This window comes from Chiloscyllium plagiosum, unplaced genomic scaffold (genome assembly GCF_037043375.1).
Source record: "Chiloscyllium plagiosum isolate Xiang-an unplaced genomic scaffold, Cpla_swu_hap1 HiC_scaffold_48, whole genome shotgun sequence".
NCBI classification, from domain to species: domain Eukaryota; kingdom Metazoa; phylum Chordata; class Chondrichthyes; order Orectolobiformes; family Hemiscylliidae; genus Chiloscyllium; species Chiloscyllium plagiosum.
In genome coordinates, this window is record NW_028270186.1 from 30483445 (window position 1) to 30501011 (window position 17567).

At 44.6% G+C, this 17567-nt stretch overlaps 1 pseudogene; it reads left to right on the plus strand.

Annotated features, from left to right (window-relative positions):
* The window catches only part of LOC148135798 (putative G protein-coupled receptor 139), a 116431-nt pseudogene that overhangs the window by 38122 nt on the left and 60742 nt on the right, over window positions 1-17567 (plus strand).

Sequence of the window (17567 nt, forward strand, 5' to 3'; positions counted from 1 at the left end):
AGGTGGGTAAGGGCATTAAAAACAGAGCAAAGTTGTGACACTCTCAGAGAGATTCTTATTTTGGAGAAGTTCAACAATTCACTTCCTGCAGTCGTGAGAACTCGTGTGGAAGAGCAGACTGGTAAAACGGCAAGATTAGAAGCTGAAATGGCTGATGATGATGATTGAGTTCAGAAATCAAAGTTTGGTTTCTGTGAGGGATTGAGAAGAATGTACGAGACCTTCTTAAAACATATCCCTGTGAGAGTAAGGTTTACTGGCATAGGCCAGGAGTAGCAGGTAAACAGGTTACAGCATTAAGAGATACAGAAGGATGTAACTCTTTTACACTGAGACATAGAACATAGAACATAGAACATAGAAGAATACAGCGCAGTACAGGCCCTTTGGCCCTCGATGTTGCGCCGATCCAAGCCCACCTAACCTATACTAACCCACTATCCTCCATATACCTATCCAATGCCCGCTTAAATGCCCATAAAGAGGGAGAGTCCACCACTGCTACTGGCAGGGCATTCCATGACATGAGGAGCTATGTCATTCAGAGGGACTATTGGAGAGCTGAGAAGTGCTCCATTATGTAACGTGTGGTCAGAGTGTCCAGTGGAAACATCAACAGATTTATTCCACAGTGAGGAAGGAGGCCTTGAGCTTGGTGTTGGCATTACAACATTTCAGCATTTAAATTGCGAATAACATACCTGAGACAAATCTTTATCACTGATCGTGACCCCTTAAAGCTTTTGGAGAAGTTTAGGGAGAAGAATACCAGCCTGTTTCAACTGAGCTTATTACTGCTGTTATTCAATTTGAAATTATACAGGTGACAGGGCGAGAGAAAGTAAGTTTTGACACGTTGTGGAAACTTGGATGAAGAAAGACAAAGGCATTCTGTGGCAGAAGTAAAATGACTGAAATCGAATCGAGTTGTGAACATTTGTATGTTCAGAGTCAATGTAATATATATATGCACCTCTTCCTCCGCGGCATTGATGACTGCATTGGTGCCAACTCGTGCTCCTGCGAGGAGGTTGAGCAATTCATCAACTTCACCAACACATTCCACCCTGACCTTAAATTTACCTGGACCATCTCTGACACCTCCCTTCCCTTCGTGGACCGACTTGACACTGACAGTTTTTACAAACCCACTGACTCCCACAGCTACCTGGATTACACCTCTTCCCACCCTACCTCTTGCAAAAATGCCATCCCGTATTCCCAATTCCCCCGCCTCTGCCGTATCTACTCCCAGGAGGACCAGTTCTGCCACAGAACGCACCAGATGGCCTTCTTCTTTAGAGACCGCAATTTCCCTTCCCACGTGTTAAAGGTGCCCTCCAATGCACCACGTCCACATCCCGCACCTCCGCCCACTGACCCCACCCTTCCAACCGTTACAAGGACAGAACGCCCCTGGTGCTCATCTGTCATCCTAGCAACCTTCGCATAAACCAAATTATCCACCGACATTTCTCCCACCTCCCAACGAACCCCACCACCAGGGATATATTTCCCTCCCCACCCCTTTCCGCCTTCTGCAAAGACCGTTCCCTCCGTGGCTACCTGGTCAGGTCCACGCTCCACTACAACCAACGCTCCCATCCTGGCACATTCCCCTGCCCCTGCAGTAATTGCAAAAGTTGCGCCCACACATAGACATAGACATAGACATAGAAGAATACAGCGCAGTACAGGCCCTTGGGCCCTCGATGTTGCGCCGATCCAAGCCCACCTAAACTACACTAACCCACTATCCTCCATATACCTATCCAATGCCCTCTTAAATGCCCATAAAGAGGGAGAGTCCACCACTGTTACTGGCAGGGCATTCCATGAACTAACGACTCGCTGAGTGAAGAACCTACCCCTAACATCAGTCCTATATCTACCCCCCCTTAATTTAAAGCTATGCCCCCTTGTAATACCCGACTCAATACGCGGGAAAAGGTTCATACTGTCGACCCTATCTAACCCCCTAATCATCTTGTACACCTCAATCAAGTCACCCCTAAACCTTCTTTTCTCTAGTGAAAACAGCCCCAAGTGCCTCAGTCTTTCCTCATACGATTTTCCTTCCATACCAGGCAACATCCTGGTAAACCTCCTCTGCACCCGTTCCAATGCCTCCACATCCTTCCTATAGTATGGCGACCAAAACTGCACACAATATTCCAGATGCGGCCGTACCAGAGTCTTATACAACTGCATCATGACCTCAGGACTCCGGAACTCAATTCCTCTACCAATAAAAGCCAGTACGCCATATGCCTTCCTCACCGCACTATTTACCTGGGTGGCAACTTTCAGAGATCTGTGTACATGGACACCAAGATCCCTCTGCTCATCCACACTACCAAGTATCCGACCATTAGCCCAGTACCCCATCTTTTTGTTATTCTTCCCAAAGTGAATCACCTCGCACTTAGCTACATTGAATTCCATCTGCCACCTTTCTGCCCAGCTCTGCAGCTTCTCTATATCCTGCTGTAACCTGCCACATGCTTCCTCACTGTCAACAACTCCTCCGACTTTCGTATCATCCGCAAACTTGCTCACCCAACCTTCTAACCCCTCTTCCAGGTCATTTATAAAAATGACAAACAGCAATGGTCCCAAAACAGATCCTTGCGGAACGCCGCTAGTGACGGCACTCCATGAAGAAACTTTGCCATCAACTACTACCCTCTGTCTTCTTCCATCCAGCCAATTCCTAATCCAAACCTCCAACTCACCCTCAATGCCATATCTCCGTATTTTCTGCAGTAGCCTACCATGGGGAACCTTATCAAACGCCTTACTAAAATCCATATATACCACATCTACCGCTTTCCCCTCATCAACCTCCTTCGTCACCTTTTCAAAGAATTCAATAAGGTTTGTGAGGCACGACTTGCCCTTCACAAAACCATGCTGACTATCCTTGATCACATTATTCCTATCCAGATGTGCATAAATCCTATCCCTTACAATTCTCTCTAAGACTTTGCCCACAACAGAAGTGAGACTCACCGGCCTATAGTTACTAGGGTTATCCCTACTCCCCTTTTTGAACAAGGGAACCACATTTGCTATCCTCCAGTCTTCTGGGACTACTCCTGTAGACAAAGAGGACATAAAAATCAAGGCCAATGGCTCTGCAATCTCCTCCCTTGCTTCCCAGAGAATCCTAGGATAAATGCCATCAGGCCCAGGGGACTTATCTATTTTCACCTTTTCCAGGATTTCCAACACCTCTTCTCTACATACCTCAAAGCCATCCATTCTACTTATTTGTTCCTCAGTATTCTCATCGACAACAATGCCCTGTTCCTGAGTGAATACTGAAGAAAAGTATTCATTCAGTGTCTCCCCAATCTCTTCAGCCTCCACACGCAACTTCCCACTACTATCCTTGACTGGACCTATTCCTACCCTAGTCATTCTTTTATTCCTAACATACCTATAGAAAGCCTTAGGGTTTTCCCTAATCCTATCTACTAAGGACCTTTCATGTCCCCTCCTTGCTGCTTTTAGCTCTCTCTTCAGGTCCTTCCTGGCTACCCTATAACTCTCAATCGCCCCAATTGAACCTTCACGTCTCATCTTGAGATAGGCCGCCCTCTTCCATTTAACAAGGGATTCCAATTCCTTATTAAACCACGGCTCCCTCGCACGACCCTTTCCTTCCTGCCTGACAGGTACATAATTATCAAGGACACTCAATAGTTGCCCCTTGAACAAGTTCCACATATCATTTACACTCTTGCCTTGGAGTCTACTTTTCCAAGCCACACATCCTAAGTCATGCCTCACCGCATCATAATTTCCCTTACCCCAGCTATAATTCTTGCCCTGTAGTACACACTTATCCCTCTCCATCACGAGTGTAAAAATCACCGAATTATGGTCACTATCCCCAAAGTGCTCACCTACCTCTAATTCTAACACCTGGCCTGGTTCGTTACCCAGAACCAAATCCAGTATGGCCTCACCTCTTGTTGGCCTGTCTACATATTGTGTCAGGAAACTCTCCTGCACACATTGAACAAACACTGACCCATCTAACGAACTTGAGCTATAGCTTTCCCAATCAATATCAGGAAAGTTAAAGTCCCCCATAACAACCACCCTATTACTGTCACTCATCTCCTGAATCACCTTCCCAATCCTTTCTTCAATGATTCTAGGACTATTAGGAGGCCTGTAAAAGACTCCTAACAGGGTGACCTCACCTTTCCTATTCCTAACCTCAGCCCAAACCACCTCAGATGGCAAGTCCTCATCCATCGTCCTTTCCACCGCTGTAATACTATCTTTGACAAGCAATGCCACACCTCCCCCTCTTTTACCCCCACCTCTGACCCTACTAAAACATTTAAATCCCGGAACCTGCAACAGCCAATCCTGTCCCTGTTCTAGCCATGTCTCCGTTATCGCCACAACATCGAAGTCCTCCCTCCCTCACCTCCATCCAAGGCCCTAAAGGAGCCTTCGACATGCGGTCTCCTCTACATTGGGGAGTCTGGACGTCTCATAGCAGAGCACTTTAGGGAACATCTCTGGGACACCAGCACTGATCAACCACACCGCCCTGTGGCCTAACATTTCACCTCCCCCTCCCACTCCTCCAAGGACCTGGAGGTCCTGCGCCTTCTTCACCGCCGCTCCCTCACCACCAGAAGCCTGGAGGAAGAATGCCTCATCTTTCGCCTCTGGACACTTCAACCACAGGGCATCAATGTGGACTTGAACATTTTCCACATTTCCCCTTCCCCCACCTCATCCCAGTTCCAAAATTCCAGCTCAGCACTGTACCCATGACTTGTCTTACCTGTCTATCTTCATTTCCACCTCTCAACTCCACCCTCCCCCCGACTGCCACCTTCATCCCCTCCCTCACTCACCTATTGTACTCTATGCTACTTTCTTCCCACTCCCACCCTCCTCTCACTTATCTCTCCACCCTTCAGGCTCTCTGCCTGTATTCCTGATGAAGGGCTTTTGCCCGAAACGTCGACTTTACTGCTCCTCGGATGCTGCCTGAACTGCTGTGCTCTTCCTGCACCGCTAATCCAGAATCTGGTTTCCAGCATCTGCAGTCATTGTTTTGACCTATATATGCATTTCAGTCTACAAATAGAGGGCGATTAGGAGGTCTAAAATTAATCCATCTTTGTATATTGATGGATCATTTTATTAAAGGAGAAGTTGTGAGTATACTATCACTGTAAAGAGGTTAGTTTCTCTTAGGTTGTTTTTGAAGAGAGGTTATAAAGGCAGAGGTGCAGAACTGCTGTCGAAACACTGTTTAAGTAAATAACTGAGGAGGCCTTTAGGTTTCATTAAACGGTGGTAACAATCGAAGGGCAGTGGCCAGCTCTCACACACCAGGTCTTCTCGTTTGGTTTCTAGCTGCAGAATTCAGAAGCTGTTGGGGATCCCAGCAGGGTTGGGAGTTTCAATACATGATCCGTAGCTGCTTTTCTCGTTGAGATCTCTTGTTGATGTTGATTTCTCCTGGATCGGAAAATTGCATGTAAGAATCTGTATTTGAATGTATCTTTGTGTCAAGCGGTGTAAACCAAGAAGGTACGGTACCTATTGTTTGTGTAAGTGTTCCAACATATAAGCCATCCCAAAATGTTCTTTCCTTTGATTGGATTTTAACTAAATCATTTGAATAGATTATATTATATTGTGCTTAATGTCGAGTGGTTTGACCAGTCACAACATATCTGGAATGCACACTTCCCATCTATATTCAAAATAAGGAAAGCTTTGGGTCTAAACGGCCTTCTTAAAATATTTTGCGGGGATCTGTAGCCGAGGGGTTTCTGATTGACTCCAGTTATTGAAAAGTTAGTGGAGGAGTTGGGGAATGGTTTGCTGGAGGTTGTGCTGTGAGTTGCCTCAGACATTCAGGGAGACCTGAGGATTTGCTGACCCAACTCGGGATGGAGCATTGGGACTGTAGTTACAACATCTGGGTCTGTAACATGATCAACAAACGGAGCAGAGGCTGCAGAGAGGGGAAGCTCTGAAACCACGCGGTGAGGGTGTGTGGGGAAAGCGATCTGCTGTATCCACCCCGGGTTTTCCAGGAACAGCTTCCCAACTCCACCTAACCTAGGATCAAAGTGTGAGGGGACCCTGATTGAACAAGGAGCTGGTCACAGAGCGGTGTCACCTCCTTCAACATGACCTGCAGCTTCACACCAGGCGGAGGACGGTGCTGCAAGTGGCTGTTAGCGTCACAGTTTCATTCAGCTTCTATGATCCAGAACTTTCCAGGCAGGACTGGGTGACATATCCATCATTTCCCAGTATCTCAACATCAGTGTCACCATACGGTGACGGAGTATGTATATGGTGGATGAGGTCAACACATTGTTTCTCCCACAGCAGGGAGCTGCCGGGTGTATCCAGTTTCGTGGGATTCCCGATGGTGTACATGGCATCTGCGGAGTAACTATATCAATAGGGAGAGGTAGAGGAACTGAAGGAGCTCTCTCTCTATTAATGTTACAGTGTGCCCATGCACAGTACTTCATGTTGGTGAATACCCACTGTCCTGGCAGCAATCACGGCCTCTTCATTCAGAAGCAGTCAGCCATTCCCATCGTCATCGGGTCTCCACGTAGAAAGAAATGAATATATCTTGGATAAAGGCCGTCCCCTTGATGCACATTTCAAAACATCATCCCCATCTCCAACCAACCACATCAAAGTATTACATGTGTACGGAGAGCAATGGGGTCACTTGGAGTGTCTGGGAGCTGACGATCAGGGATGGAGCAAAACCTCCCATGTCTGAACGGGTCTGAGTGAACCCCCCAGTACACAGTATCATTTAATCCTGTAATCCCTCTCCATTTCAGTCACATACTGCCTTCCATTATTCCTGTAAATGAAATGATAGGTGATATCATGCTAAATTCGACCTGCCAAACTATTATCTATTGCCTTTACCTCTCTGAATCTATCTGCAGACTCTCCACCCTCTCATGATAATTTAATCTCTTGCTTATCACAGCGACATCACCAAACTCAGCATCTGAATATCTGTTCCATCCTCCTGATCATTAATATAGATTGCAAATAGTTGAGAACCCAGTGCTGGTCACTGTGTCACCCTACTGCTTACGTTCTGTCTAACTGATTGAGATTGATTTATCCTGAGTGCCTGCTTCCTGTATGATACCCAGGCCTCCCCCATTCCTATCCAACACAGTCGAAGGGCTGAATAAGAACAAGGAGCATCTGTGAGGAATCCAAACTCTCGATGAGGCTGATGTCAACGCGGCCTCTGTTCCAATTTCCTGCTATGTCTCCATCCTAAACCCTCGTCTCTTGTTGTAGATTGTGCCACAGGAAAGAAAATTCTCTCCAAACCTACACTTTCAATTACATTTAGCATTTTACAGATCTCAATGAAATCTCCTTTTATTATTATAAACTCGAGAGTATAGGCCTAAACTGCTCAATTTCTCTTCATAAGACAAACACTTCAAATATGGAATCAATCTAATGAAGCTCTTCCGAATTGCCTACAATGCAAATACCTCATTCTGTAGGACACCCAAACTGTACTCCAGTTGCAGCCTCACTAATGCCTTGCATAGCTACAGCAACACTCCCCACTTTTCTACTCTATCCTTTTATAAATAAACACTGAAATTATGCTTGCATTTCTCATTACTTGAAGTACCCACAAGCAGGTTTTCTGTGATATGCAAGCAGGCACCCAGATCCCTCTGCACCTAAACACTTTGAACTTTCTCTCCATTTCGATAATAATTTGTCTTTTTATTATACTGGCCAACTTGAATAGCCCCATATTTATTCACTTTAATGTTCCTTGCCAAATGTTGGCCCATTCACACAACCTATCCATATAGTTTTAAATCTCTTGCATTATAATTCTGAAGTAATTTCTCACCAATGTTAGTGTTATCTGAAAATGTGGTATCGTATTTTCTATCCCGTCAACCGAGTACAGTAATACTATTTATCGCAAATGAGAACTGAAATCAATGCCACACCACAAATTGCATTTGCCAAAATAAAATGACACATTTATTCCATCTGACTGCATTTTGTTGGTTAACCAATCCTCAATACAAACTAATAAATTACTCCCAAACCCATGTTGTCTGATCTTACCACTTACACTTTGGAGAAGTGACACATCCGATGCTTTCAGGAAGACCAAATACATTCCATCTCCAGGAATCCTACTATCCACCTTGCTTGTCATATCTTTAAGTAACTCAAGCAAACACTTCAAACTCGATTTAACCTTTGTAAAACCATGTTGACTCCAATGGATTGTGGTTTAACTTTGCAAATGTCCTCAACAATGGATTCTAATAATTGTCTTAAATTACAATAGTTTATCATTACGTTTTACGCCCAAATGTAACAGTTATTATAATTTCTTCCCTTTTGAAAACCTTTACGTTTTCTTTGAATTCCTGTTTAATGGGCAAAAGGTTTTAAGATATCTGCTCCAATTGCTGTTTGAGGCATGTGTGACTGACTGCTGGTGTACAATCTCGATGGGCTGACGTCTTTCTGGTGTTCCCATGCTGATGTCTCCAAGGCCAGAATGACCTTCTCCCATTGATGCGTTCGGGGGTTGGGGGATTATGGAATCCTCCTGTTGCTGGGTAACATTTTGAGGGACAGATGGGGTTTCTCATATTTCCCCATAACAAGTGGAGATACTGAACGGTTTCTGCATGTATCCTGGAGACGGGACCGAGGGAGTGATTGGTCTTCTCTTGTTCCCATACAACAGACATGTGTCTGAATTACCTCTTCCTTTCTCATGAAAGAAGTCGCAGATCGTTTTTATCCTTATCCAACTCCCTTGAAATAGACTCGGTGGGTCTGAATGGCCTCCTGTTATCCCAGTGTAACAAGCTCGAGTCACTGTGTGACCTCTTCCAGTTCCTATGTTACAGACTTGAGGAGGCTGAATGGACTGATCCTGTTACTGTTTAACAGGATACTGGTGCAGCATGGCCTACTGTTATAGGCTCAAGGGGCTGATTGGCTTCCTTCTGTAAATGTATATCAGGCTCCAGGGGCTGACTAGCCTCGTCCTGTTTTGGTGTAACAGGCTCGAAGGCCTTAATATCCTCCTGTTGTTCCTGTGTAACAGGCTGGAGAACGGAATGGTTCCTCCACTGTCTGTGTAATTTGCTTCACATGTTGACGCCTTCTGTCATCTATGTTGAAATAGGACACTCTTTAATTTTTGTAAACTCCAATGGCTACTGGGTCAACCTGATCACCCTTTCGTTATAAGGTAGCACCTTCATTTCAAGAATCAGCTGAGGGAACCATCTCTGAGCTGCTTCCAATATAACAACATCCTTTCTTCATTGAAGAGATTAAATCTGTACACACTACTCCAGATGTGATCTCACTAAGACCCTGTACAGCAGCAGCAACACTTTACCAGCCTGTTGTAAGGTTCCCACCCAGGTTAGAGCAGTCTCAGCTCTCTGGAGGAATACAGACCATTGTTGGAAGATCATTGTCCTTCTCTACTCCATCAGCATAACGGGAGATCTGGAGAAATTAATGTTTGAGAAGATCATAAATGATGTGGTGAGATGATCTCTACCATTAATCTCCCCAGAGCCCACGTCGCTCAGATTCTACAGAATCTTGTAAGGTGGAGCGCAAAAACAGTAAGGAGGAGCAAACATTGATGGGAGTTATATATCAAAGTGAAAGCTGCAGTACAAATGCTGGACATGTTATAAAACAGGAAATGAGATATTCACCTTTGTGGCGACTGCAGTAATAATTTACTGTTTAAATTATATCTAAACTGTGTTAACCCAATTGCATGCTAATGCTGGGAAAAATGGATTTCGTGACCACGTGCGAGATGGTTTACATGAACATTATGTCGAGCACTGAGCTCGAGATCAGGTTATTTAGGAATTGGTGTTGAGTGAGCAGAAGAGCTAATTGAAAATTTTGCTGGAAAGTACCTTTTGGGAACAGTGACCACAATGTATTGGTTCTCTTTTATGCTGTTTGAGTACACGGCAGTTTTTGTTTTATTTGAAGTAACCGTTATAAATCTGAGTCATGCAAGCCATGAAAGTGTGAGGAGAAAGTGGGGACTACAGATGCTGGAGATCAGAGTCGAAGAGTGTGATTCTGGAAAAACACAGTCAGGCAGCATACTAACAGCAGATAAATCGATGTTTCGGGCATAAGCCCTTCATCAGGTATGAAGCTTATGGGCCAAGCGGGCTGGGGGATAAATGAGAAGGGGGTGCGACAGGGGGGGAGGTTAGCAGGGATTGCGATAGGTAGATGAAGGTGGGGTTGAAAGTGATAGGTGACGAAGGGAGACAGAACACCTCAACTACTGCATCCATTAAACCCAATGTGTTCTTCTCTATATTGGCGAGACAGAACATCAACTTGTGGATCATTTCAGAGAACATCTCTGGGACAGCCACATTGAACACCTCCATTGCCTTGTGGCTGAGCACTTTAACTCCCCTTCCCACTCTGCCAAGGACATGAGGGGCCTAGGCCTGATCCATCACCAAACCTGAGCCACCAGAAGCCATGAGGAAGAAAGCCTCCCCTTCTGTCTTGGGACCCTCCAACCACAGGGGATCATAGTGGATTTCACCATTTCTCCATTTCCCCTAATCCCACCTTATCTCGCTCCAACCTTCCAAGTCAGCACCGCCCTTTTGAATGTTCCTATGTGTCCACCTTCCTTCCTATAAATCTGGTCTACCCTACACTCCGATTATCACTTTCAACCCCACCTTCATTTACCTATTAGATGAAAGGAGGCAGCTTAGAAAAATGCCAAGTGTTGCAGTAAGCCAGTGGATTCAGAGAAATGTAGGACCCAGCAAAGGATGGCTAAGAAACTGAGAAGAAAATCAAAAAGAGAACGGTATTTAGCCAATCTGGATAAGGTTATAAAATATTATCCAACAGTTTAAGAAAGGATGAATTTGGAGAGTGGAGAACTACAGACCAGTTATCTTGCCATCCACAGTCAGGTGTCTGTTGGACTCGATTACAAAGGACATGCTACTAGATAATTAGAAGGTCATAATATAACTGGGGAGTGTGGGAATGTATCGATGAAAGGAAAACCAGAAGTGACAAACATTTGTTTAGAATGGTTTGAAGATGATTCTTGTGGACATAGGCAATGAAGAACCAATGTATAACATATAGTTGGATATTCATGAGCTTTTCTTTTCAAAGAACTCACACAGTAAGCTCATAAGAAAAGTTAAAGCGAGAGGTATTGAGAAGAATATATGCAAATGGGAAAGTAAAAATTAGGTTTACATTCATGTGAATGTAATTGGAATAGAGAGGATGTCGTGCACCAGCTGCATCGAGTGTTCATGAGACTACACTTAGAGTGTTTTGTATCGTTTGGAGTCCCAATCTAAGAAAGAATATATTGACTACAGAGGAACTGCAAAAGGTATTATCCAGATTAATCCCTAAAATGGCAAGATTGTCTGATGGGGAACCTCAGCCTGTGATCTCGAGTTTCAAAACATGAGAGTTGATTGTAGTGAATCTTAGAAACATCGAAAGGACTGAATAACAGAGGGACATGGAGAAGTACAAGTAGGCGAGATCAGGAAGAATCCCACAATATTCTACACGGACAAGTAGAACAGAATAATCAGCAAACAGTTAATCTGTGTGTCAAGCTGGAGAACATTGATGGATTGTTACATGAGACCTTCCCATCTATTTTACTTGGGAGAAGGAGGATGCAGCTACAGAATTCAAGAAGATGGACTAGGAAGCTCTTGAACAGATTGATGTAAAATACGAGCAGGGATTTGAGGTTTGTTCTGTACACATTTGGTCCAATCTCCGTGTCTGAATGAGTTGTATCACAGGCGGCTGTTGGGGTCAAAGGAGGAAAGACCCTGACTGAATATTTTAATTAGAATCTGACCATAGGGGAGGTGTCAGAGAACTGGAGAACTGCTAATACGATTCCACTTCACAGTAAGGGTTGGAGAGATTGACCAGGGAACTATAGACGAGCGAGTATTACATCACTGTTTAGGAAAATACTGGAGAAAATAGGGAAGGAGAAAATTGAACTCCAATCAGAGTTGCAAGGTTTGACCAGGGATAATCATCATGACTTTATCAGGAGGAAGTCACATGCAATGGATTTGATTGAATTAGTTTGAGGAGGTCGATTGTTTAGTATTGGAGGAAGGTCTTTGGCAAATTTCCACCTGGGAAACTGAAAAATAATGTAAAATCTCACAATATGATGGATAAGTTGCCAAATTACAACGAAATTTTTCTTAGTAGCAGGAGGGAGAGGGTGGTGGGAGAAGGCTGTTTGTGTGACTGAAGACCAATGTATCCTAGTGTACCACAGGGAGCAGAGCTGTGTCCCTTATTGTTTGTGATATTCATAAAAAAAAAGATGTGAATGTGGAAGGGGCCAGATGGAGATCGGGGAAAGATGTGATAAGTAAGTGTATGTTTGACATAAAGATTGGCTGGGTGGTTCGCAGTAAGGAGGAAGGCCTGAAGTTACAGGAAGATGCAGATGGAATGGTCAGATGGGCAGATCAATAGCAGATAGAATGTAACCCTGATAAATATGAGGTGATGCACTTTGGGAAATGGAACCAGGCAGGGGAGGACTCAATGAATGGCAGCACACTGGGAACCTCATAGTGTGCTTCTCCACACATCCCTGAATGTGACTGGACAGGTTAATGGGCTAGTTAAGAATTGGACCTTGGGTGTTGTGTTTCCTAATCAGGGCGTAGATTATAAGAGCAATACAGGGCTTTGGTTCGTCCAAAATGGAGTACTGTATGTAGTACTGGGAGCCACATTCCAGGAAGGATGTGATTGTACTGGAGAGGGTGCAGAAGGGATTCACCAGGATGTTCCCTGGGATGGACTATATCAGCTATGGAGAGAGGCTGGATAAGCTCGGGTTGTTTACTTTGGAGCAGAGAAAGCTGAGGGGCCCGTGATTCAGAAGGATAAGATGATGAGCGACACGGACACGGTGGATAGACAACAGATGTTCCTTTTAGTCAGAGGGTCAAGAACAAGCGAGCACACTTTTAAAGTGAAAACTTTGAGGTTCAGAGAGGATTTAAACTTTCTTTTCACTGAGAGGTTATTGTGTTCTGGGATTACTTCCTGAGAGGGGAATTATCACGGGTAACCTCACAATCATTAAAAAGTACTTGGACGAGCATTTGGAAGTGTAATGACATTTTAGGCTATGGGCCTGCTGGAGGGAATTGGGACTAATATTGATCGTGCTGTACTTCTCTAGGCACAGAGTCTATGCTCCTGTGAGTGTATGGTGTGGAAGGTCAATTATTGAGCAGCTTAAGGCAGGGATTGATGAGTTTCAGAAGAATATATTCACAAGGGTTATAAGAGTGAACTGTAATAACTTGTTAAATCATGTCAATGTGAGAAAGATGAGAAAACAAATGCAGTTTCATTACAGGCTGAAACCAGAGAATGGAGAATGGGGAACAGGGAAATGGCAGAGCTATGAAGCTACTACTTCAGTTCTGTCTTCACAGAACTTTCTAATAATACAAGGAAAACCAAGTCTGGTGTGGGAAAATTATAGAGTACATGGAACATAGAACGTAGTAAGGAAATGGTTTAGGAGACATTATTGGGGCTGAAAGTAATGGTCATAGATAACACTAACATAGATTTATGAATGGGAATTGTGTTTGAGAAACAGACTGGGAGACAAATGAAAGAGAAGCAATGGATGTAAAACATGTTGAGTTTTAGAAAAAAAATGGTAAAGCTCCAAGCCCAGTTTACAAAATCAAATCTGAGTGGATTGGGGCTAATGTATGGCCATGTTTCTAGAATGGGACAGCTGGCAGGAAACAGTTAATAGAAATAAACAGACTCGTCAGGCAACAGTCTGACATTGTCTCTAAGGTTCTGTAAGGTATAAGTCCTTCCACATCTAGTCAAGAAACGTTGGGGACAATTAAACAATTCACTGGAGAAGGAGATTCCACAAATCACCCCTGCCTCCACGATGGGAGAGCCCAGCACTTAAGTTCAGAAGATAAGGCTGATTCATTTGTAACAATCTTCAGTCAGAAGTGCTGAGTGGATGATCCATTTCAGACTATATCCCAGACTCCCCATCACCTTCCCTGAATATCTCCTGTCTCATCAGCAGGACGGACACAGCAGAAGTGGCGGCACATTGGGATATAGTTGGAAGGGAATTTCTCTTGGAGTCCTCAACACTGACTCTGTATCCCATAAAGTCTAATGGCATTAGTTTACACATGGGAAAGGAAACCTCCTGCTGATTACCATGTACCAGCCTCTTTCAACTGAAGAATCAGTACACCTCCATGCTGACCAACATTTGTAGGAAGCATTAAGGGTAGCACGGACACAAGATGTACTCTGGGTGGAGGATTTCAATGTCCACCTCCAAGAGTATCTCAGCTACAGCATCACTGATCGAGCTGGCCGGGTCCTAAAGGATATAACTGCTAGACTGGTTCTGCGGCAGGTGGTGAAGGAACCAGCAAGACGAAAATACTTACTTGACCACAGCCTTACTAATCTGCCAGTTGCAGAAGTATCTGTCCATGACAGTATTGGTAAGAGTGACCACCGCATAGTCATTGTGGAGACAAAGTCACACCTGCACATTGAGAATAAACTCCGCCATTTTGGGTGGTACTATCACGGTGCGAAATAGGGCAGACTTCGAACAGAACTAGCAGGTCAAGTCTGGGTGTCCATAAGGTTCTGTGGTTCATCTATAGGAGCAGAATTGTACACCCACACGACCTCATGGCGTGGTATATCTCCCTCACAACAATTACCATCAATCCAGAGGATCATCATTGGTTCAATGGACGTTCAGGATGGCAGGAGCAGCACCAGGCATACCTGAAAAATGAGGTGTCAGCCTGGTGATGCCACCAAACAGGACAACTTGTGCACCAAACAGCATAAGCAGTAAGTGATAGACAGAGTTAAGGATCAGAGCTAAGCACTGCAGTCCTTCCACATCTAGTTGAGAAACGTTGAGGACAATTAAACAATTCACTGGAGGAAGAGATTCCACAAATAACCCCTTCCTCCATGATGGAAAAGACCAACACCTCAATGTATAAGATAAGGCTGATGCATTCGCAACAATCTTCAGTCAGAAATCCTGAGTGGGTGATCCATCTCAACCTCCTCCAGTGGTCCACAGCCATGAAGTTACCAGTCATCAGCCAATGAGATTCAGTCCACGCGATATCCAGAAACGGTTGGAGATACTGGATATTCCAAAGGGTCCATACTCTGACAACATTCTGGCAATAGTACTGAAAACTTGTGCTCCATAACTTGCCACTCCCCTAGCCAAACTGTTTCAATCCAGTTGCAACAATGACATTTCCCTGGTTATGTGAAAAAGTACCTCAAGTATCTCCTGTATATAAAAAGTAGAACAAATCCAATCCGGCCAATTCACACTCCATCAGTCTACTCTCGATTATCAGTAAAGTGGTGGAAGATCTCAGTGCTTTTAAACAGCACCTGCTCAGCAATACCGTGGTCAATGGCGCCCAGTTTGGACTCCACCAGGGCCACTCACCTCCTGACCTCATTATCGTGGTTCAAACATGGACAAAATAGCTGAATTCCAGAGGTGGGATGAGAGTGATAGCCCTTTAAATCAAGTCTGCCTTCGACCAAGTATGGTATCAAGGGGCTTTAGCAACACTGGAATCAAGGGGTATCAGGGGCAAACTCCCTGCTGGTTACAATCATACCTCACACGTAGGAAGGTGGTCATGGTTGATGAAGTTCAGTTAACTCAGCTCCAGGACAAGGCTGTAGGAGTCCCTCGGGCAGTGGCCGAAAACTTCTTCAGGGCTGCTTTATTAATGACCTTCCCTCCACTTTAAGGTCAGAAGTGGGGATGTTCGCCAATGATTGTACAATGTTCTGCAACATTTGTGGCTCCTCAGATACAGAAACAGTCCATGTTCAAATGTGACAAGATCTGGAGAGTATCCAGGCTGACAAGTGCCAAGTAATATTCAGGCCACACAAATGCCAGACCGTGACCATCACCAATAAAATACAATCTTACCTGCCCCTTGGCATTCAATGGTGTTACTATCACTGAATCCCCCAGTATCAAAGTCCTGGTGGATAATCATTACTCAGAAACTCACTGGTCTCGCCACATAAACACAGTAACTATAAGAGCAGGTCCGAAGCTAGGAATACTGCGGCGAGTAAGTCACGTCCTGACTTCCAAAATTCTGTCCATACTCTGCAATGCATAAGTCAGAAGTGTGATGGAAGACTCCCAATTTGCCTGGATGATTGCAGCCCCAACAACACTGAAGAAGCTTTACACCATTCAGGACAAAGCAATCAGTTTGACTGTCCCTTCATCCACAATGCTCCACCAACAACGTTCAGCAGCAGCAGCAGTGTTTTACTATCTATATGCTGCAATGAAATGATTCACCAAAGATCCTCAGAGACCATCTTCCCAACTCACGACCACGTCAATCTAGGTCAAAGGCTGCAGATGTATGGAAACACTGTCATCTTCAGGTTCCCCTCCAAGCCATTCACCATCCTGACTTGGAAATACATCACCGCTCCTTCACAGTCACTGGGTCAGAATCCTGGGATTCCCTTCCTAATGGCATTGAAGGTCAACTGCAACAGGTGGACTGCAGCGTTCAACAAGGCAGCTCACCACCACCTTCTCAAGGACAACTAGGGACAGGCAATAAATGCTTGCCCAGCCAGTGACTCCCAGATTCACGAAATTAATAAATAGAAATTAACAGAGGAAAGTTGCTGAGATGTCGCAGGGAACGGTACTTGGGGCCCAGCTGTTCACAATGCCCTTTAAACATTGGGTTGCTGGAATCAGATACAATATATCCCAGCCTGCTGACAGCACTAACGGATGTGGGATTGTGAATGGGTGAGGAGAATGTAAAAAAGCACCGAGAAGACTAAGACAAGTGGAGTGAATGGGTAAATACGTGACAGATGGAGAACAATGTGGATAGAGGCGACGGTGTGCCCTTTGATGGAAATGATAAATTGGCAGCCTACCATTTGAAAAGAATTGATTGAAACACGTTGGTCTACAAAGGGACGTATGCTCCTTTTTGTTGTTTCCATCCGCATAAACCTCTGAGGCCTATGCAGTGCAGTGAGTTCTGCAACCATAAGTCAATATTGGGTATGGAATTGGCACGCTGAGCAGTGTACATAGACCCACCAAGTGGGGCGCTGTAACATTAAAAAGGATCTGAATCTCCTTGTACACCAGACGCTGAAAGTAATATTGCAGAAACAGAAAGCAGTGAGGAAGATAAATGGTGCGTTGACCTTCATTTCAGGGGGATGCGAGTCCAGGAGAAAGGGTGTCTTACTGCAGCTGTACAGGGTCTGGTGAGATATCATCTCGAACATTGTGCAGTATTGTGTGTAGTTTTGGTCTCCTCACTTAATAAAGGACAAACCTGACATTGATGGAG